At 38.5% G+C, this 24,949-nt stretch overlaps 1 pseudogene; it reads right to left on the reverse strand.

The window, feature by feature from the left end:
• Positions 1 to 1,017: 1,017 nt before the first annotated feature.
• On the reverse strand, positions 1,018 to 24,928 carry LOC145632747 (potassium/proton antiporter CemA-like; annotated as a pseudogene).
• Between the last annotated feature and the right edge of the window lie 21 nt (positions 24,929 to 24,949).

Here is a 24,949-nt window from a genome sequence, read left to right on the forward strand (position 1 = left end):
AGCTCCGGTCCTAGCGGGATAATATCAACGACTTCACGTCCGTCCGAGGCATCCGCTATGTTTATTTCGTATCCGCCCTTTTCTTTTCGTACAATTTTGTTTACTATACCTGTTGTTGTGGCATTATAAACTGTAGTATTACTCTTGCTTCCATCAGGATAAATCTAACCTCTTCCCTTGTTACCACCTACATATATCGGATAGTTTAAGAAGTGAACGTCTTTCTTAGTGGCAGGGTCTGGGGAAAGAATAGGAAAGGTAATTTCACTATATTTTTTCCTCGGAATAGGACCTATCACAAGAATATATTTTTATTGGGGCGATAGCTCTCAAAAGAAAGATTCCCTATCTTTTTTTTCATCTCTGAAGAAATACGATCGGGGGGGACTAATTCAAACCCCTCAGGTAAAATAAGAAAAGCCCCCACATTCAAACCCCACTTTTTTCCATTAGCAAGAACTTGTTTTAATTGCATATCATAAGGAATTCGAACAACTGCTTCAAATACAGTATTCGGAAGGACCGCTTGTGGAACCTCAATATCCACGGGCTTATTGGCTAAATGGCAATTGGCATATACAATACGTCCAATCGCTTCTCGTGGATTTTCATAACCTTGCTCTGCTAAAATGGGATATGCATTCGAAATGGATGACCGAGTTATTATATATATCACGAGCGAGATGGAAATGGATCGAGTAATCTGTTCTTTTATCCAATAAAAGGTAATTATAGTTTGCATGGTCCAACCGTTGATTCTGAAAATTTCGACAATAAATTTGGTAGGTTGCTAATAGATTTCCCTATCCATCAGTCTGCTATTTACTTTAACTGAAAACTTAATTTAATAAAATAATATTGCAGGAATATAGGAGGAACTCCCCACTTTAGACGGGTAGAAATATAAAGAGGGGGTACAATTGGTAATGCTTTGATTATTGATTATGTACAAAGAAACATTCGAATTAAAAACTCGAATTAGATTTCTCTTCATATACCCCTTTTCTTTTCTTTTTTTCAGTCATTCATTGAATGATAAATTACTACAAGTGATGGGGATACACGATTTAAAGAACGGAAAATCTAATATTTTAAAAATGTATCTAGATGACTGGAAAAGTGGAAACAAGACTCGATATAATTTGATCGTTATGGGCAAATCCAAAATCTTTGTAGATAGAGCTAATCAGTAGTTCCCAACCTTGGGGCGAATGAAATCCGATACATAAATTGGTTACTAAAAGAATGGAAAAAGATTTTATTGTGTCGCTTAAGTTATATAGGAATTCTTGAACCCAAGAATTAAGAAGAATAAGTTCTTTATTTCTCAAAATGGAATAACCACCTAGAATAAGGAAACAGATAAAATCTGTGGAGAAGTGATAAATCATATGGATACAACCTTCATTTTACGTCTTGATCAATTGAATCGTTTCGTTGTGGATTCCTATACGAAGCTTTTGTAGATGTGTTTCCGGACATTCCTTTATCATTTTGTCTAACAAGCGGAGCTCCTCGAATTCGATCCATTTTTCGTGAAGATTTTTTCCTTGAATATCATTCAAAAAAGTTTCATCTTGCTTAGTATTCCACCAAGTAGTAACCCAAGATTCCAGAATTTTTTGAAATGATAGATAGATCCACTAGGGTAAACTATAGATACAAGATATAGAAAAGGAATAAATGCTTTCTTTTTTGGAAAAATGGAAAACAAAAATCCAATCTTTGCACTTTTTCCTTACAAAAATTCAACCTTCATTTTATTCCTCAAAAATCCAACCTTTATACCCCTCCTTCTCCCACAGGTCCATTACCGGTTGATGACCGTTTTTTCTAAGTTATATGCCACGTGTCCGCAATTAAGAGGTTAATTATTTTTAAATTATTAAAAAACAAAAATAATTAAAACAAAAAAAACAAAAAAAATCATAAATTCCCTTTTCCACCACCACCACCTCCACCACCTTCCCCTGCCACCTTTACCACCTTCCCCTGCCACACCACTCCCTCTCCTCCTCCTTCCCCTTCGCGCCCACTGCCCATCAGGACTAACGCACACACCACCAAAATGCACAACCACCGAAACCCAACTCACACCACCACCACCTTCCCCTACCACCAACACACACACCCAACCACCAACAAAAACGCACAACCACCAACTCCACAACCCATCAACCAACACGCACGCCCAATCACCAACTCCACCACCGAGCAACCAACAAAAACGCACACCCCGCAAACCGCCTAGCAGCCAAAAAAATTCAAAAAAAAAACCCTTTTTCGTCCCTACACCTCCCCTTTCCCGTCACGTCAGCCACCCAAATCAAACCCTCGTCGATTCCTTTAACCCCGAAACCCTCCCCACCTGAAACCTAGCCCCTAAAAACCTCCCCGATCTACCTGAAACACAGCCCAAAAAAAGCCCTTTTCCCGAACGGCCACCACTAGCTTGCCCATCCCACCCTTCGCAAGCCCCATGGAGACGAGGGTGAGAGAGATAGAGAGGAAGAATGAGAGTGAGGGAAGGGAGGAGAGGTGAAACGACGGTGATGAGTGGGTGGTGGTGGAAGAGGTGGGGTTGGTGGTTTCAGTGTTTGAGGTGAGAGGAGAGGGAAAGAAGAGGAGTTAGAAGGGAAAATGAGAGAATAAAAAAAAAATCTTTTTAAACTTGTTTATCAGGTCACAGGTAAAATGGACCTGTTGGAGAAGGAGGGGTATAAAGGTTGGATTTTTTAGGAATAAAATGATGGTTGGATTTTTGTAAGGAAAAAGTGCAAAGGTTGGATTTTTGTTTTCCAATTTTCCTTCTTTTTTTCCATTTTTTCATCTATAAATTGTTAATGAACCCACCGGTGATAGAGGAATAATTACGTCGTTAGACAACTACACCTAAATCAAATACAATTTTTAACACTCGACTTATCCTAATACAAGTAAATGGTAAGAATAGGGGTCGAACCACAGGAAGAAGCACATAAACACCGCATTCATCACTAGACTTTAAGCTATCTCGGGACAAAGGATAGGAATGACTAAGAGATTAAACTAAAGATAAAACGAGTTAAAATAAATATAACTAAACACCAAGGGAGATGGGTAGATGTAGATGCCGCTTGATCATGCAATAACATAAAAGCAAATCAATAGTGAACTAAACATGCATGATTATCGATATAAGGTTCAATCTAACCGCCTTCCGGGGTTAATCGATTTCTCCTAACATAGCCTCTATGTTTCCACACTAGAACCATATATTGGAAGGTGCAATAAAAAAACAATCGATAGTAATGAATCCTAACTAAGTCAACTTCCATTTCTTGTTAGCAAAGATTCACCTTTAATCAACTAACAATGTGCACTTGCAAAAAGATCAAAGAATATCAAGCATGCAAAGATTTTAATCACAATTAACTTAATCCCAATATTATAAGCATGAACAATTAGCAACTACACCATCCCCACACCCTTGGCTAAGAGACTACTCACAAATCATGTTGAGAACAATATCAATCATCAAATCAATAAGCATCAACATGATTAATAAGCAAAGAAGGAAAATCAAAGTAAGCAAGCAAAATTAAATGCAAAAGTAAAGAGAAAGAGTAAGAGATTGCTCATTAATTGAAGTTGAAGATCTACAATAGATTAAACAAGCTTCTTCTTCAAAATCCAAGTTCATCAATGAAGAAATCCACACTTTCTCTCTCTACCAAATGAAGACTAATAGTGTTTCTCGCTCTAGATTAAGCTAAAAGTGCAAAAAATTAAAAATAAGTTAATCTAAACTACATCAAAACGTTCTAAGATGGGACTTATATAGTCCGTACAGAGCCAGCTAAAATAGAGGAGTGGTTCGACCGAACACTGGGAAGGTTCGGCCGAACTACAGGGTAGGTTCGGCTGAACCATGGGTAGGTTCGGTCGAACCTCCCTGATCCTGGTCTGGTCAAAATTCTGTGGTTCGACCACTCTTGCAAAATAACCAAATTGCTTCTTGACCCTGCCTCGACGCTCGGCCGGACCTTTAAGCAGGTTCGGCCACACCCTGGTTCGGCCACACCTTCAGGAGGTTCGGCCGAACCTCTTTTGAATCTTGCTTCCTTTAGCTTTCCTTGAGCTTAGCTTCCTCCTCTTGAAAACCCTGATGGTTCCTACAAAGCATAAGCATGGAAATCAAAGTAAAGAGTAGGAAAAAGGGCAAAATCTAGGAAAGAAGATGCATAAAGGGAAAGGGAACTAAGTGCAAAGAAAAGGATGCAAACAAGCCGCAAATGTGGGAAAACGACCATCAAAGTGAACCTTAATCGTGGCATAAATGCCACTCATCAAATTCCCCCACACTTGCCTCTTGCTATTCCTCGAGCAAGGAATGCCAAAACAAAGAGAAAGTCACAACAAACATAACATGACAAGGGTTAAGGAAAACCAATTAAGCACTTATGTAGAAAATGCTCCATTTGAACTCGAACGAAAAGAAATGCACCAAAGAATACTCACCTTTCTCAATTCAATGAGGGAAAACACGTTATAAGATGCTCGGGGTTGAAAGAGACAAACCTAAGCTAAGCATAGAGAACTAATCACTTCACTCTCCGCCCTAGCCCCAACCAAGACGGTCCACGTTCTCTCCACTAGTTTCAAGTCATCCCCTAGCTAGCTCCTCATGATTCCTCGAGGGAACCGGAAAAAGATATTTTTATGTGGAATCAAAAGGTCATCCCGACATCTCAACTATGCATTCTCTCTCCATAGGGTTGAAATCTATCTCCCTCCACCGGTCTTTGACCATGCTCCTCCAAGTCCATGGGTCTTTAATAGGGTTGTAATGTCATGGCTAGGGGTTAAGGTTGGGAATCAATTTGAAAATTTTGGTGGCAAATCCTAAGTGAAGCAAAAGAGTGGCCATCTCTCAAGAACAACCTAAGAATTGAACATAACCTCAAATTACAACCTTCAATACAAACCTCACAACATTACCTCATCCCTTTTCATTTCTTTCATCTTTTTTTTTCATCATTTTTTTTCTTTTCATTTCATTTTTTTTAATCACTTTTCTTTTTTTTTTTTTCAACTTCACTTGGCTTTCATGTGTTGCAACCTTCTTCACAAACCTTTTGCATATTCTTAACCAACTTTCATAACCTTACTTGAACCGATTACACAACTTTCTTGCTCAAAATCAACACTCTCAAACTCGAACCTTACAAGCCAATGTTTCACTAACTACAAGGGTCGGTAGAACATAGGCCGATAGGTTTTTAATATGGCTAAGTCAAGAAAGGGAAATAAGGCTCAAATTGGTTAGCAAGTAGGTGGATGCAAAAATAAAAACCAAATTTGCAACAAAACATAAAGAAAACAAAGAAAATGAGAAGAAATGCCCTCTTCCTCCTCTAGAGTTGTTTGGTCACGATCTCGGGAGCTAGATACCAACACAAAGATTAAGACATGCATAGTTAAGGATCCAAAATGCCGCTCACAAGAATGATGAAGGCTAGAACAAATGACGCTCACATGGGATAAGAAATAAGCAAATACTAACTAGAGGGAATCATATCCACTATAGAGAGCAACTCCATCTTACCACTTTCCCGTAAACTAGGGGTTCAAATGTCCTCAAAAGTTCTAAACCGGGCTACCTTAGCTTACAATGTGTCTAACTCAACCTTGAGCATTCTCAAACCGTGCAAACCCTCATTAATTAGGAAGATAAGCATTCAAAGATGCAACATCATAAAAGGCATACACAACCAAATGAATGAGCACAGTCCACATCAAAAATCATTTTTACTTGTCATAGTCATGTTTGTAACACAAAAAGGAAAAAAAACCAAAGAAAATGGAAGAAATAAAAAATGTTCACACATGAGGCATATAATCCAATTAAATCCCAATCGTCATACAAGTGATTGTTCGATAACAACATCAATGATCCCAGGTTCCATAGAACCAAAAGCAAACATCCTCGAACCATTCAACTTCTTCCTAAGCTAAACCTAGACTAATACTCAAAGAAAGAGAAAATAAAAGAGATGAAAGGTCTCACCAAATGCCGCTTGAAATGGAAGACAAGATAATTCATACAATCTCACCAAGGGAGCTTGTGTTGCTCCTTAACTTCCTTCGTTTCCGCTTTCAAGCTTCAAGAAAGGTGAGCCAAAACAAAAGAAACTATGACAAAACAAGAAAAAGAAAAAAAAGTTAGAAACCAAAGAAAAAGACTAAAGTTATAGATAAAAAGAAAAGTAAATAAAAAGTTATCTACAAAGTTTGGATTAAGGGAATTTGGATTGTCAGGAATTTTGGATTTTTCCTTGGGAGCATCTTCGCCTACACAAAGCTCAAGAATCATCAAAAATCAGCAAAAATCATCATAAAAACATCATCAAAACATCACCATCACATCATCATCATCATCATCTTCACATCACAACATCATCATCACAACATCATCAACTACATCAAGGCCACAATCCTCAATAGTCCTCCTCGTGTACAAGCCACTACCCTACCACACTACCCTCCTATGTACACTTCAACCAACCCAAAAGGAACGTCCTCCCCCACACTAGTCTTTTGCACGTCCCGAGCAAAAGTTAAAAGTTAGAAGTTCAGGGTATGAAATAATTCCGTCCATCCAAGTTGAGCTTCTATCAATGATCTGTACTGGATTGGCATCAATACTTCTCTTTTACTTTACTTCCCAGAACACTAATCTAGGAGTATCACATGATGCAGAGGATGCTAATTTATAGAGGGCGTCCGCTTGATGATTAGACTAATGGGGAACTTGTTGTAGGGTAAAGTGCTCTAGGCTCTCGGCCTCCTCTTTATCCATATTCAAATATTTCATCATGGCCGGCTCCCTAACCTCAAAGTCACCATTCACTTGGCTAACTATCAGCTGGGAATCCGAGCTCACGTCAATCTTTGTTGCTCTTGCCGCCTTACACATTCTAAGGCCGGCTAGGAGAGCTTCATATTTGGACCTGTTGTTGGAGGCTTGAAATTGAAATCTCAGCGCATACTCAAAATTATCTCCTTCGGGAGACTAACAAATAATTTCAGCACCACATCTGGTTGTTGTTGCACTTCCGTCCACGTAGACCTTCCATATCTAATCCCCTGCCGGTTGTAAGTCCGTCATAGTCATTTCTGCCAAAAAATCAGCAAAGGCTTGCCCCTTGATCGCTTTTCTGGGTTCGAATGTGATGTCAAAACCCCTAAGCTCCAAGGCCCAGTTAAGCTTTCAGCCACTGGCTTCCAAAGTTGCAAACAACTTCTTCAGCGGCTGATCAGTATAGACCACAATTGAGTGGGCTAGAAAATATGATCGTAGCTTCTTTAATGCCATAAACAAGGAAAGGGAAAAATTCTCTATGGGTGGATACCTAAGCTTGGCATTGTGCAGTACCTTTTAACAAGGATGACAACACTTAAGGAATGGTCTAAAATAGCAAGATACATGTATAACTTTTCATCCTTGAGTGGACTGACAAGCCGGGGCAGCGTATGCAAATTGCTTTTCAACTGTACAAAGGCTCCCTCAACCTTTTCTAGTCCACTCAAACATATCTTTCTTCTTAATATTCTAAAAAAAAGTATCGGCACTTATCCCTTGATTTTGACAAAAATCGGCCGAGTGCAGCTAGACGGCTAGTCAATCTTTGCACTTCTTTGATTGTCCTCGGCGACTTCATGTCTAAAACAGCTTGAATTTTTTCAGGGTTGGCCTCAATTCCACGTTGATCGATCAGAAACCCGAGAAATTTGCGGGACTCAACACCAAAGACACATTTCTTTGGATTTATCATCATCTTATGCCGCCTGAGTTCGAAAAACGTTTCTCTCATATCCTTTAGATGGTCGGCCAGCTCCTTTGACTTGACAATCATGTCATCAATACAAGCTTCCATATTCCGGCCAATCTGATCTAAAAACTGTATTGACAAGTCTATGAAACGTAGTAGGGGCATTATTGAATCAAAATGGCATGGCTTTATAACTGTACAGTCCTTGCTCGGTCACAAAAGCAGTTTTTCTTGATCTTCCTCCTACAATGGGATCTGATGGAATCCGGAGTATGCATCCATAAAACTTATAAGGGCATGTCCAGCTGTAGAGTCGACCAGTCGGTCAATTTTTGGCAAAGGAAAGCTATCCTTCGACCATGCCTTGTTGAGATCAGTATAATATATGCACATTCTCTAGGTTCCATTCGGCTTCTTAACAAGAACTACATTGGCTACCCAATCTAGGTAATAACATTGCCGAATGAAACCAGCATCCAGCAGCTTTTGTACTTCAGCTACGGCCGCCAAATTCCTTTCATCCCAATAATTAAGGCTAACCAAATTCCTGCGATTAGAGTAAGGTGGTCGAGTATAACATTGCAGCATGTAAGCTCTTTGACCATTAGGAAGCGGACAACCATGTCCCTTCCTGCCTTTTTCCCCAACCGGAATGGCAAGTCAATCTGTCCGACCAGGTGGATAATTGTCCCCCCAAACCCAATCAGCGGGTGAGAGACATCCTTCAAAGCATCTTCCAAAAACCTTAGATTTTTAAAACAGACAAGACTGATGATGTTGGACGAGCTGCCCGTATCTATAAGTATCCTCTTTATCTTCAGATTGGCTATCTTCAAAATGAATATCATAGGATCATTGTGCAAGGCCTTGACCTCTCTTCGATCGGCCTCACTCACTGTTACCTCTGGGAAAGGCTTCACCTTAACCCCTTTGGCATGCATTACTTATTTTCCCGAATTCCATGCGTCCTGCTTGATTTCTCTCATGGTTGGGTCTCCTGCGGCAAAGATGCCTAATATGACAGCCACAAAACCAGAGTCCGTGTTGTTTCCATCTTTTTCCTTTTCATTTTTCTTTTTCTTCTCAGACTTGTTGTCTGTCCGAGTTTATGTGAACTTGGACTTCATCACGTACGAATTAAGCATGCCCTTCTCGGCTAGTTTGTCTAGCAACCTCTTCTAATTGTTGCACTTGTTTGTATCATGCCCCACATCCTTATGACAATGACAATACTTGTTCTTGTTTCTGTATTGGACCGAGCCTCTCAACGGCGTGAGCTACTCAAATTCGAACTTATCTTTGATCTCCATCAAGATTGAATAATAGTCCTTGTTGAACTCATACTGTGGTTCGTACGTATTTGTCTTCTTTGACTTGGTTTCTAGGCAATCAGATACCCAGACTTCCTTTCTTTTGTTCTTTCCCTCTTTCATTTTCCCGGCTGAGTCTTGCTGAGAATATTTCTTCTTCTCAGCCCCCTTGGCTGACACTTTAGCTTTAGTGACTGAACAGAAGTCTGCCACCTCAATATAGGCTTTGGCTAACCGCAGATTGCCTGCGTATGTCCGAACCTTTTTGCGGACCAAGTCAAATTTAAAACCATTATGCCTTAATCCCCGGAGAAATTATGAATAGGCCATTTCAACTAGTAGATTATGAATTTGGGCTTTCTCATGATTAAATCTCTAAACGTACAAACGCAAACCATCATTCTTGCCTTGAACAATCGTAGCCAAGTTAAGGCTAGTCTTCCTCGGCGGGATGTTGTAAGAAAAACTTCCAACGAACAACATGCTCAAATTAGTGAAACAGTTGATGCATCCTGCCGGCAAACTGTTGAACCATTCCTGTGCCACACCATTGAGGGTGGCCTAGAAGCACCTACACCAAGTGGCATCATTCATACAATGCAAGTACATAAGATTCTGTTACAAAGTGACGTGTTCTTTCGGGTTTCCCGTACCATCATAGGCACCCACAAGTACACTCTTCACCTTCGTAGGCTGAGGAGTGTTGAGGATCTCTAGAGAAAACGAAGGCAGCTTGTCTCCAAGGTTTAACATGCGCATCTAGCAATATATGGGCTGTGACTGAGCAAGCGGTCTATCCAGATAAGCAGCCTGGTCGAACGGCTGACCGTACGGTCCATACTGTCCAAAGACCGTAGGGTTAGTCGGTAGAAAAAGTATTAAAATTCAAGGGAGCTAGATATTGAAACGGTTGCACTGGAGAAACTGGAATTGGAGTTTGAGTCCGATGAGCTTGACTCCTACTAGTCCTTGCCATGCTGGTATGCATGGAGGAGGTATGGTTTGAGAAATCATCTGGCATTGACGGTGTAAAGGCCGTGTTTGAATAAGCTATTCGTTCACGCTGCTTGTGCCGAAGGTAATCTCTGGCATCCTTCCAACGCCTAGACGGCTCAATAATATCTTTTTGAGGCCGTTTGGCCTGCCCCTAGCCGACTGCGTTTTTTCAATGAGCCGGGTCATATCTGCCCTCGGCACTGATATGTCTATTTCATATAGTATTTTACCCCCGTCCCTTGGTCATAATTAGTAGTGTTTTTGGCTCTTTAGAGCCACTTTTATTACTAATTAGTGTTTTCTAGTGTTTTCGTAGTTTTGGTTGAGTTTTGTAGGAAATTGCACTTTTGGAGCATTTTTCCGGGTTTTCATGGATCAACTACGGAAATTAGAGGAGCACGACCATCTTTGAAGCCCAAGGCCGGTTAGAGTCATCAAGCCGGTGATTAAGGGCTCGGTAATCGGGATACCGAGGTATTTGGACCGAATGATCAAGACCCTAAGTGGATATCCGGATTGGGCCTAAGAAATAAGCCCAATCGAAGTTCCAAGCCTCGAGGTGAAGCAAGGGCCCGATCGGGCAAGTTTAGCTCGATCGGGCGTGGCGCGCGAGAGTGTGCTGGTGCGTGGCCAAAGGTGCGCCTGATAGGGTGAGCTGCTAGCTCGATCGAGCGCGGCTGTTTAGAAGAGTACGTAGAGAAAAAGGAGGGCTCGATCGGGCGGCCTTTCGAACCATCCGTACCTTTCCTACCGGAGTACCAATGTTCAAAATCCACCACCACAAGAACCACAGGCGCCACAACAACAACAGCAGAAATATTACCATCCCAATGCTGGCCAGAAGAACCAACCACAACAACCCTCCTCATCTTCCGACCCTGCTTTGGCAGAAATTAGAGCGATGCTGGTTAATATGCAGAAGCACATGGAGAGTAAAGATGCACAAATTGATTCAATTCTAGCACACAATAAAATTATAGATAATCAAATTACGCAACTTTCCGCTACTCTACAAGCCCGCCAACAGGGAGCTCTGCCAGCACAGCCGACCAGGCCAACGGATTAAGCCTATGCAATTACTCTAAGGAGTGGTTCAAACTATGAAGGGCCCCCTATGCCCAGAGATGATCAGCCTGTTTTAATAAATAATGCTAATATTGATTCTGTTAAACCCGACAATGTAGCTAATAGCCCCGCAGGGCTAAAGCATAGTACTAATATATCTAATTCCACATTGCAGGATACGACTCCAGGGAAGGTGGCCACTCCAGGATACGACTCCAGGGAAGGTGGCCACTCCAGTGTTAATGTGGTTCAAAGTTATTCTAACAAGCCCCAAGCTCTTGTAAAAGATCCCTTGGAGGCGGTATCTTGTGTTGCATCCCTTTTAGATGAGATTGACAAATGGCAAAAGGAAGTTGATGCGATAGAAAGAGCCCTCTACACTGTCGGTCTTTGTTTTGAGGACGAAAAAGTGGAATCAATCAAGCAAGTTGTGGAAATTGAGCCTACAGTAAGTGTTCCGCCAGATCGAGTTGCAAGTGCTAAATGCAAAGACAATTTGAAGCAACCCTTGATCGAAGAAGGATCTTTAGTGCGTAGCATTGAAGAACCCTCAGTCCCAGTGAATTGGCGTCCCACAGGGTATGTCAGGAAGCCGCGTCGTAGCCTAAACAACGCTCGACCAGGTGAGAAACCACCCGACAAAGCATTAGGTCAAGGGTCCTAGTTCTTGTACTTGGTAAGAAGGTCGTGCGGGACCTAGATAAACCAGCGCTTTGCGGGAGGCAACCCGTATTTCTTGCTTTTTAGACTAGTTCCTCTTTTATTTTACTTTATTTTTATTTTTTTAGAGAGAGGATAGGAGAGTGCAACTTTACCTTTTTCAAGGGTTTTTGTACAGGTATAGATTTGACAGGTACGGAGACTTAAGAAAAAGAAGCTGAAAATAAAGAAGAGATCTGATCGGGCGCGCAAATAAAGAAAATTCCAGCTTTTTTTTCGCCCGATGGGGCGAAGCTTGCCCGATCGGGCGCGCAAGTGAGGTTGGAAATCGAGCAATTTTGGCCCGATCGGGCGAAGCTTGCCTGATCGGGCGAAATTTTTGAGAAATTGAGTAAGGAGAAAAGATATGTCGGGCGAGCAAAGGGCGAAAAATTCCCTTCGCATTCGCGCCCGATCGGGCAGATCTTGCCCGATCAGGCGCGCAACTAAACTTCCAGAACAAACTATTTTCGCCAGATTGGGCGAAGCTTGCCCGATCATGCGCGCCACTTTTTGGACGGCCTTTTACTTTCTTTTCTTCCTCTTCTTTTCTCACTTTCTCCTTATTTCATCTTATTCTTCATCACTTTCTCTCTCTAAAACCCCCATTTTCATACCTTCAAACCATATTTATTTTCAAGATCTTCTCTAATTCTTCCATCCAAACTCAAAAAAATTTACATATTCTTATCCCCTCATCTTCCCTTTCGATGTACACTAAATTTCTACCACTTTCTCTCAAATTTTTCCAAAACCCTAAGAGAGAGAAAGCTTCAAATTCCACCATTTGGCATCCAAAAGATCTGGAACCGCAAGGGGTGAAAGCTCAAGGCAACAACAACCACCATTGGTTGACCCAGAGCTGCAAATTCCGGGATGGAGCGAGGTGGTGATAACCTCACAAGAACAACGACAAAGGATGATCAACCTCATCTCGAGGCAGGTAATTTCTACGCGTTTTGTTCATCATTCTACGCTTTCTAGATTAGGAATCGATAAACCGGTAGAAAAATTGTTTAAGGGTATTGGAATGAGTGGTTTATTTCAATTGCATTATGATAATTATGACTATTTAACCTTAGAATTTATTTCTAGTTTTAATGTGATAAAATCTAATGCTTTAATTACTCATGCTCAATTCCGTTTGCTTAATAATGATGTGAGATTGACTTTGAAAGAATTTGGTAAATTATTTGAGTTAAAATCGGATAGGCCTATTGAACCATCCCAAGACAACATTGCCGTTGTCTATCAATCCCTCACGGGGGATGCTAATCTAAACCTCCAACATGCCAAGGGCACTTGGATACAACATCCCGTGCCAAAATTTTGGCAACGGTTTGTTGGCCTTACGATCTTTGGGAGGCATGAACCCGCCAATGTAAGGAGGGAAGAACTAGAGTTGTTAGGGTCTTACATGATCCCTAAGAGTGACAAGCTAAACATACCTCATAGGATAGCCCAACACTTTCAACGGGCGGCCAACGTGGCCGAGAATGGTAGGTCTAGGGCCCCTATATATTTTGGCGGTTTAGTCACCCTCATAGCGGTCAAGCACCTTAACTTCGTTCCTAACAACTTTAGGATGGTAGTAGGCCCGACTCTTATGGACTTACCGTACTTAGGTAGCCTAAACTAGATCAATGTCATAGGGGGTGAAACTTGGTGGGTAATCTAAAGGGAGTCGGGTAGAAGGGACAATGCCTTTACGTTGCCTAAACCCGTTTTGACTAAGTTTGAGAAGGGTCAACCTTCTTACACCTTTGTTTTAGGCAACCAAGGTGAGGATCAAGCGGCCCACCAAGCACCACCTTCACCACAACCTCAATTTCACCCTCAACCACCACCCCATCCCTACACTTATGACATCCCCACTTCTTCCACGAACTATAACATCGACCCAAACGCCCCTTAAGACTTCTCGGCTTTTAGGAGCCAGCTAGATAGTATTGAGATGGGGCAAGGGAGAGTGGAGAGTATGGTGCGAGACTTGGATACGAGAGTAGGGTCTCTAGATAGGAGGGTGGGGCATGTGGAGAGAAACCTTATGAGGGGTTTATACCCCATGTATGATGACTACGCACGTCGGGGGGCTATCCCTCCCGACTCACTTGTTCCCAATTGGTTTCAATATCCTCAAGGAGGATATTCGGACCCAAGTGCCTTTGGTACCTATGTGGACTACTCTTCGATCCACGGTTATGGGACCGATGCTCCTTTTGGTGGGCTTAGGGAGAATGTAGACCCTAACTATTTTGCAGGTGGTTCGGGTTACGGAGGTGGTGGTACGAGCCATGGAGGATCCGGTTCTAGCCATGGAGGAGGCTATTCGAGGATGGATGAGGATGATCGGGACTAGCTATGCTGGGCTAGTTCCCGAGTCAATGAGGACATTGTCTGATTCTGGCTTGGGGGAGATTTTGGATTTGGTATCTTTCTTTTTCTCTTTTCTTTTATTTTTGGTGTTTTTTTTTAGTTTATATTTATTGCTTTCTAGGTTAGTTTTATTGCTTTCTTTTATATGAAAATATACAAAAAAAATTAAAAATTCAAAAATTCAAAAATACGTTCCAATGAATTATAAATCATGCTTCCCTGTGCCCCTTACTTGAGAAATATTGTTTTGATTCTTGGTATATGATGATAAATATTGTGGATTTGTTGATCATGATTTGATGTTTGATTGCCTTGAAACCTTAACATGCGTCAATTTTGCCCAACTGCTTGTGAATATAGTGCTTGACTAGTTGATTTGGTTAGGAATGTGTGTTAGTTCCTGGTATGTCAATGAATTTGAGTATTGATTTGCAACTATAAGTAATGTTTGTATGACTCATTATTATGCACATTGTGGAGGACGAAGGCGTTCATTCTTTTAGGTGGCCTCCAGATGATTGTGGATACATTTGTTCCCTTCTTGCTACCCATGTTGTTGCCTTGACCTTTTTGTTGTTTATTAGCCATATTATAATCCTACTTTGCCCCATTGGTTACTAGTCCCAAGCTTGGCTTGGGGGGGCTATTAGTGAGTGAGGTGAGGGAGTTTGTAGTGTGCTTATTGTTAACACAATTTGGGTGGGTTTTGAGAAGTTATTTTATTCTTGATCATGTTTATTTTTTTGATGAGTTTGAAAGTTATATCTTCTTGAAAAAATAAAGTATGATGCTATGAAAAAAAAAGAGAAGTTCAAGAAAAAAAAATGAAAAATAAGTGAACTTCAAAAGGAAAAAAAAAACAAAAAGAAAGAAAAAAGTGTTCAATGTTCAAATGTTCTAGTTGGAGGTTGATTAAAAAGAAAAAAATTGAGCTTCAATGAAAATTTCAAATTTGAAAAATAAAGTTGTTTATTCACCCCAGTTCTTTATTATTATATCTTATGAGTGAATTGTAAGAGTTGGGATTGTTTATATTATTTGGAGTTTTATTTGGTGGATTTTTGTTAGAGTTGGTTATGTAGGAGATGTTGATCATTATTTATTTTGATCATGGGTTTTGCTAGGATTTGCTCCCTTAAGCATAGCTTTTCTCTCACTTGTTCCCAAATGATTCCTACCCTTTATCCTAGCCTTACATTACAAGCTTTAAAGACCTTCCGACCTTTGTGCATAAAGTTGTATGAATGTGAAAGTGTTGTTTATCAATGCAAGTTATGATTTGACATATTTCGAGTCGACTAGTAGGTTGAGCGTACATCTTTTTATACACACGAGAGTGTGAGTTGGGAGGGCATTGTTCACATAAAGGGGTTGGTTGGAGAGCGATCGAGTACATCTTTTACTCGCCACATAAATGACAGTTGAGTGTGTGAGCACTAGTCTTGAATTCTATATGCTCATGTAGTTTGCTCTACTTGACAATTGTTAGGGAAGAAAGGTAATTGGATGGATTTGATTGGTTGATTTTGAAGCATGTTTATTTGATTTACCCTGAATCGTTTGTGCTTGATTTTTACTTTTTAGGGTGAAGCATATTTATTTATTCATTGATGAGATCTTTGCTTAGGGACAAGCAAAGGTTTGGCTTGGGGGAGTTTGATATGTCTATTTTATATAGTATTTTACCCCCGTCCCTTGGTCATAATTAGTAGTGTTTTTGGCTCTTTAGAGCCACTTTTATTACTAATTAGTGTTTTCTAGTGTTTTCGTAGTTTTGGTTGAGTTTTGCAGGAAATTGCACTTTTGGAGCATTTTCCCGGGTTTTCATGGATCAACTACGGAAATTAGAGGAGCACGACCATCTTTGAAGCCCAAGGCCGGTTAGAGTCATCAAGCCGGTGATTAAGGGCTCGGTAATCGGGATACCGAGGTATTTGGACCGAATGATCAAGACCCTAAGTGGATATCCGGATTGGGCCGAAGAAATAAGCCCAATTGAAGTTCCAAGCCTCGAGGTGAAGCAAGGGCCCGATCGAGCAAGTTTAGCTCGATCGGGCGTGGCGCGCTAGAGTGTGCTGGTGCGTGGCCAAAGGCGCGCCCGATCGGGTAAGCTGCTAGCTCGATCGGGCGCGGCTGTTTAGAAGAGTACGCAGAGAAAAAGGCGGGCCCGATCGGGCGGCCCTTTACCCGATCGGGCGCGTGTTTTTTAGGGGATATGATTAGTTTTCAATTAGGTTTTGTTTTAAGGAGGTTTAAGTACGATTTTTGTACGTAATTTTATTTACCTTCTTTTTTAGATTTTCTCTCTCTACTTAGGTTGTAGATTAGTTTCTGTCTCATACACTTTGTTCTTAACTCTATTCTTAATTCCAGATTTCTTTGGTAACGATTTCTCTTCTCTTAATCTTAGTTATTTATTTTATTCCTTTGATCATGTATTGTTTTATTGCTTTGATTAGTTTAGATTTAATTATGTGTGAGTAGTTTTATTTCTAGGGTTTATGGGGATCCATAAATAATATGAAGGGGTAATTTATTGTTGTTGATTATCAATGCAATATTAATGTCCTATTGATTGATTTAATGCTCTGTGACTAGATTTGCGCAGATCTTTTATGCATGAGTTTAAAAATATTGATTCGAGATTCGACAGATGAGAATTGATGTTTAGGTCTAGTTTTAATACGCAGGTTAATTTATAAATGGTTAAGTTGAGATTTGAGAGATGAGATTTAATACCGGTAAATTAATTGTGTGATTGTAATGCGTAGCGAAAGCCCTTTATGATCTGGTTAATGTATGCATTGATGATTGATTATTATGTTTTACCCTGGAATATTATTTACTGATGAACCTATGCCCTAGATCCTTTTATATATTGTTTTCTCCTTATTCTTAATCTTCGTAGTTTAGTTTCATATCCAAGTTTACATCTTGGTTACTTTATAATTTAGATTACTTTAATTAATTAGGAATAGAAAGACTCGTTTCTCTGTGGATTTGATCCTACTTCCCTATCTACATTAGTTAGAGGATTTAGGATTTACTTTTGATTAGGTGATACGACTTTAGCCTGTCAGTAACCCTAGGTGTACGCTCATGCCGGCGGTATGGGTTATTTCCAGCATCTTTTGCATTGGTCGCTTTGCTCTGAGCTTTCTTTTGTTGGTTCTCTCCTTCTCTCCTGGGCGGTTACTTTGAAGAAGATGGCCTCTTACCCTCCATCACCTTTCGGAGCTTGTATAAAGCGAGCAAGAGCGAACCAGCAGTAACTGGACAATCCTCTACCTCATGGAATGAAGCGGTCAGAGGGTCGCTAGAATGAATTGTTGTGAATATATTCTCAAAACATGGCCGTCCTCACCGGGGCAAGGGCCGACACTTGGTGTCTGACCATAATAATGGACGAGTATCCCCACAGACGGCGCCAAATGTTTCGTGGTTTTTTGGAATCCCTCGGGATACTGGTCACGCTCTGACTGGCAACAGGACTCAGACACCTGTGGTTTTTTGGAATCCCTCGGGATACTGGTCACGCTCTGACTGGCAACAGGACTCGGACACCAGCAAAAACACGAACCTCTGGTGATCGGAGATCCGCCTCCGACGATCAAGTTAGTGATCGGAAACGTAATAAATGTAGAGAGAGAAAGTAGAGAGAAGTTGGAGCTTTTAGTGCTCTGTTGAATGTTATGTCACAATCCACCCCTCCCATCATCAATGATTGTGGTATTTATAGGGGTGGGGATTTGTGCCTCTTAGGGTAAGTGACCTAGAATTTAGTGCCCTTGATTGGCTGCGCAATTAGTGAAGGACACGTGTCCTCTAGGGCGCCGTTTTGCGACATTTCTAGTATTTTGGGCCTCCTAATGTAAGGAGGCCTTTATGTCATATTTGATTTCAGGTGCTCTCTTTCTCTTAGTACGTGTCATCTTCCTATGGTGACACATGTTGCCTATTTATTGGGGCACGTGTCATCATGAGATTGGACCACGTACTTGGGGTATTTTTTACCCTAAATAATTTTGTCGATGTTTAATATTTACCATACCAACACTCTTAGTACTGTGATCACTAGGCTTGACAAGTGGTGTAAGAGGAGCACTAGCAATATACTCTCCCAGTTGTATAGAACATCTTCCAGCTAGAAAGAGATTAACCACTCCTAAAATGAAGTCAACTAACTCATCTGAGACAACTACAACAACACCACTCAAGCAATCCATAAGGTGCTAAGCGCGTAAACCGTCCCTACCACATGATGTGCCATGTGGAAAACTCTTAATTCGATCTAAAACAATAGCAGAAGTAGTAAAGAGATGAAGGTGGTCAATAGGTATATCAGGCAAGGATGGAGCTTGAGAAGTAGGGTGTTTAGACCGTAAATCTGTGATAGTGGCATCATTATAAAGAGCAACGCTTGAAGAAGAAAGTAAGCGGACTGTAGCGGTGTAATGTCCATCACAAATCTTCCTACGACATTGCTTGATATTACGCTCCTCTAAATCAAGGTCCTCATCGTCAACCACTGAGAAAGTAAGAGAATTCTATGTCAAATTATCCCTCACAAGCTGCAAATTACCACCTGGTGCACTCCAAGAACAAATAGCATGGGAAATACTCTCTTCTTGAAGTCGGCGTTTTACCGAAGACTTAGACGCGTAGCTGCTATGTGGACGAAAGGTTTTACGAGTGCAAAGAGGTAACACCAACAAAGAGAACCAACTAGAAATGTCATCAGGCTTAGAGATCAACTTATCAAGAGCGCCTTTCTGAACCCTAGAAAATCCCAAATGACACTTAGGAGGAATAGACTTCATAGTACAAAACCCCTTAGAGAACAAACAATCAAGAGGAACGACATAAAAATTATTATTATTATTATTATTATTATTATTATTATTATTATTATTATTATTATTATTATTATTATTATTATTATTATTATTATTATTATTATATCTCAAAAACAGACAAAGTCATACAACCTATAGAAAGTTAGTGGGTAGCCGAGATACAACCTGGGCTCCCACTCCTCTAGCTATAGAAAATCCAATCCTTGTAAATATATGAGCAGCACATGCCCCAATGTCTTGCGTCGTCGAGAATTTTTGAACCCGCTTTAGCAATGCAATAGCCTCCTTCTCTAATTCCCCGAGTGAAGAAAAGGAGAAGGGAATGAAACCATATCTAATTTCCTGACATCGATCTTCATACTTAACCCGCTTTCGATGAGCCGCATCAGCCACAACCTGCCCAGGAGTGAAGTCAAATAACCCTGACTGTATCAAAAGAGAAGACCCTGTCAAATCAACACAGACATCGCGACCACGATCCTGGGAATAAAGTAACACATCCGCAGGTCTGAGGGCCTCGCTGAAAATTATTATTATTGTTGTTGTTGTTGTTGTTGTTGTTGTTGTTGTTGTTGTTGTTGTTGTTGCTGCTGCTACTACTACTACTACTACTACTACTACCTCCATTAACTATTATTTGCAACAAAGGGATATTATTTGGGAGATATAAAATATTCCTTTGTTGCAAATAATAGTTAACGGAGGTAGTATCAGTATCATTATTATTGTTGTTGTTATTATTATCATTATTATAAAATGGTTCCTAAAAACGTTTATGCGCCATGTTTACATACCCTTTTTGTTCGCACTAACAACGTGACACTTCACCAGTCAATAACTCATATCATTGTGCGACATCGGCACTCAACGACCCATAGCATCGTGCCATGCCGCCACATTACAAACCAGGGAAATGTTAACTAAAAAATGCATAGAAAGAGTTATGAATTCCTAACATGATGGAGTGAATAACACACGTCTTGTCATTTTAACTAGAAAGAAGTTATGCTTCATTCATCCACATAAATATATTTAAATGTAGAATAAAAAATAACATGCAAGCAAACTGAGAACAAAAAAAAAACTCATAAATTCTTTGTATTCCAAATCATTAATATTAATAAATTCAAACACTTTATAAAAAGAAAATAAATTACTCAAATTAACATCTCGAGGGAACGCTCGGGTCACACACTTTTTAATATTTAACTGAATTGGGTTGTAAGAAAAATGTAGTACTTACTAATAAACCAAGGGAGTAAGGGAATTGTGTAACTTTCGTAAATTTGGTCATGTACTATGGGATATTATAGTTACGGTGTGTTCTGATTTAGTGAAACAACTGAATTGATATGATTGGGGCTAAGCTGAACTGAAATGAAGTTATTATGAGATAAAGAAATTAGGAGCTGAACTGAACTGAACTGATTGAAGATAAATTGAACTGAAATTAAGTTGAACTGAACAGACTCTTACTTTATAAATTTTTACCTACACCCCACGACAGGGAATACTACCTGCACCCCCTCACCCTTCGCGTGTGTCCTGCCCCACCCTTTTTAATTTATGAATTTCCTGCAAGTTATTATAACATGTTCATTTTTGTACTGGTAAATGTTCATTTATGTATCATTAGATGTTCATTTTTATATTAAGAAGTTATTTGTTCAAATTAATATACTCTTTGAATTGAACTTCAAGTATTTTTTATAAATAAAAATGAGAGCAAATTTATTTATAATAAGTGTTGCGTTCAAATCATTTTTATTATAAGAAGTATTGCATCATCCAATGTTCATTTTTGTTTATTTGTGTTTCAACAAATGATCATTTTTATATCATCACATGTTCATTTCAAAAGCTATGTGTAAGTTTCCTAGTAAGATGTATGCAAATACATACGTATTAGAATTCTTCTTTTTGTTAAATAAAACGTTGTTTAAAAATAATTTCCACGACTATAAAATGAATTTAATATCCTCCTTGCTGCACTTCCAATTAGACCTGGCAATCTTGACCCAGACCCGATGACCCGACCCATGACCCGAAATCGACCCGAAACCAGTGACCCGAAATTGACCCAAAACCCGAATTAACCCGACCCGACCCATACCCGACCTGAAGTGGAACTGACCCGAAAATGACCCGAAAACCGAAATGACCCGACCCGAAGTTGACCCGAGACCCGAAGTTGACCTGACCCAAAAATGACCCGACCTTTAACTTCTTTTAGTAAATAATTGTATAAATTATAAAAAGTTTATATTAGGAAATTATACATTAAAATAGACCCAACAACATCTTACATGACTACATTGACTTTCATATAATAGCTAAAAAGACGGTCAAAGTGAGATGTGTAAATAGTGCAAAATGTCAAATCATTAAGAGTAATATGGGACGGAGAGGGTATAAGAACAATTCAAAGAAATTATTACAACAATGACAATGATAATAAGAGTACGTATTAAAACTAAGATCAATAAGAGAGTGAGGTATATCTCAATTAGTTAGAGCATCCCTCTTAGTTTCAAGAAATCCTAAAAGTGATTCTCAATCTAAACACACACAAAACAAAAAAAAAAAAAAAGGTTAATATAAGTCAAACAATTACTATAATCCATGAAAAAAATAGCCTTAATAAATACAGTGAGTTTTTCGTCAAAAAGTAAATAAATAAATATATATACAGAGTTGAATTTAACCCAATGAATCACCCGAATATGACTCGACTCGAAGTTGACCCGACCCAAGGTTAACCTGAAAATTGACCCGACCTGAATTGACCCGACTGAAACTTGACCCGACCCGAACTCGACCCGAAGTGTTGACCCGATACCCGACCCGACCCAATTATCAGTCGACCCGAAATCAACCCGAAACCCGAAATGACCCGACCCGACCCGAACTTGACCCGATAACCTTTTGACCCGACCCGAAATGACCCGACCCATACCCGACCCGAATGACCCATTTGCCAGGTCTACTTCCAATCATATATTTGTGTGTTTTCTTCCATGAAAAATATAATCTGAGCACAATATATATGCTGCCTTCTACTTCCTCACTTGATTATATCCTGTACAATAAGAGATCGATTAAGTTTTTTTTACAAAAATAAAATTAATAATAACAACACATTCCAAACAAAAGTACGTGAAATCTAAAGATTAAAAATTGAACATTTACGCAGGAATAAAAATTACGAAAACATAAATGAACACGCTATAAAGATATAAAAAATCTTTCAATATGAGAATGAAAACGTATAAAATCTAAATGAACAAATGTATTAAATTCTAAATGAACATTTATTAATATAAAAAAGAACATATATCAAAATCTAATGGATATCTATTATTAGTACGTACATGACCGTTAATAATAATTCTATATATATATATATATATATATATATATATATATATATATATATATATATATATATATATATATATATATATATCAAAAGTCTATGATGAATGAACAATATGTGATTTCTTTTTGAATATTTTTTAACTTCTGAATGAACATACAATAGTATATATGTGAATATACACATATCCAAATACAAACGAACATCTATGTATCAAATTCAAATAAACATCTATCAATATTAGAGTTAAAATGTATATATATAGTATTATATATTCAAATGACGCTCATGAGCATATATTAATTTAATACTCTCTCTCTCTCTCCTCAAAAGAACGACCCTTTTGGCTTTAATCTAATCCCAAAATTATCATCCCATTTGCATTAAAATATTCACCAATTTGCAATAATACTTGTACAAAGTTAGCTTTTCTATGTAAATTTTGTTTTTCCATGTACTTTTATTAATTTCTCTCCTTACTTTTTGCAAACCCCATGTGAATTTCACTTTCTAATATACTTTTATATATTACTAACTTTTTATTTTCTTACTAACTTTTTATTTTCTTAATACCCGCAAAATCAACCCAAAACATGAAAGGTATTCATCGCTGAGTTTTGTTTTGGGGAGACACATTTGGGTGTCGACATTCGTTCTTTCGGGGACGGAAGGATTATGGGGTTAAACATGTATTATTATAATCTATGTAGATATCTTTAATATGAGAATGAACATGTACGTATTTAAATTCAAATAAGGAACATTTGTTTAAATATCAGTAAACATTCATTAATACGTGAATGATTATAAACAAAACTAGGGTAAGTATATCTAAGGTAATATTGTTAATGATTATGTACTTATATCATAATGAACAACTATCAAAATGAAAATAATTATTTACCGAAAAGTCATTTTCAATATAAACTAATTTAAATCTTAGTTTTCTACGAAAACACAAATAATCAAGAAAATTAGCAAAAACAATAACCAAATTATATTTATGAATATATTTTCCAAGTGAATTTTATATTTCAATATGATAATGAACATTAAAATACGAACAAACATCTAATAAAATTCTAATGATAATTTGATTTATTAATACGTGAATGAACATATATTCATATTATAATGATTATTAATCAAAATGAGAATGAACATTTATCAAAAATAATTTTCACTATAAATTAAATTAAATTCCAAATAATACAAACTCATGCCAAAATTACTTGGATTTGTAGAAAAGAATTAAAGATGCATATATATAGAAATGAACTTTTTAAAAAATTCTGATGATGATATATTAATATGTGAATGATAATTTTTTAGTATCGAGAATGAACATCTATCAAAACGAGAATGAACATTTTATCAAAAAGAAAAATTAAATCCTTAGTATTGCTACAAAATAACTCAATTAATCTAGAAAATTACAATTATCATTTTGAGTCCAATAATTTTATAATTCAAGAATATACCATACATTAATTCAACACAAATCTAGAATTTCTATATTATAACATAATCCAACCCTAATTATATTACTTTCAATAATATATATATATATATATATATATATATATATATATATATATATATATATATATATATATATATATGAACTTCAAAAAATCTTACCATCTTTTAGCTCTACAGAAGAAATTGAAGAAGAAGACAAATTTTACAACGAAAAATTTCTGGCGACAAATGTGACAAGATTTCGGTGACGCTTATAACAATGGAAAATTACAATCGATCGATTTGCAATCCTTTTGAAGTACTAGAAGAAGGACATGGTTGTTTGAGGAGAGAGAAAATGAAGAACAGTCTTTGAACGTTTAGAGAGAGAAAATAAGAATTGTGGTCTTTGGAGAGAGAAAATAAAGATGGTATAATGAAGCAAGCTCCTGAAATCAGTAATATGAGTATATTTTGTGTAAAAAAATTGGTCTATATATTTATGGTAGTAGGAGGAGTTTAATACATTGCGTTTAAAGGGGGGTGTAGGTAGTGTTAGCTACACCTTGGTGTAGCTCTTACTAATTACCCTTACTTAAGTTTTGTTTTTTCCTAACTTTTCCCTTGGGTTTGGGCTTATTAATCAACTTTTACCATGGGCCGAATCCTAATGGCCCCTGCAAAATATCCATTGTAAATTGTGTCAATTATTCTTAGAAAAAGGGAGTATATGGTTGAATATACACTCATAAATGCATTTATACTTTTATATTTTACTAAAATAAAATTTTGTGAAAATAACTTTCTCTCTCTAAAAAAAGAAAAAAGCTCTGCCTTCACTCCTCAAAACAGAGCCACACCCCCACCCCGTGATCTTCCCCTGCCGCCGGTGACCTGAGCGCCGCTGCTCTTATAAGGTCGCCGGCGAGCAGTCTCTGAAGGGTTGCGCTTGATTAGACCTGTTTCACCTACCATCAATCCATACGATTGGGTTTT

The sequence above is a fragment of the Chenopodium album genome, chromosome 5 (genome assembly GCF_948465745.1).
Source record: "Chenopodium album chromosome 5, dcCheAlbu1.1, whole genome shotgun sequence".
NCBI lineage: Eukaryota > Viridiplantae > Streptophyta > Magnoliopsida > Caryophyllales > Amaranthaceae > Chenopodium > Chenopodium album.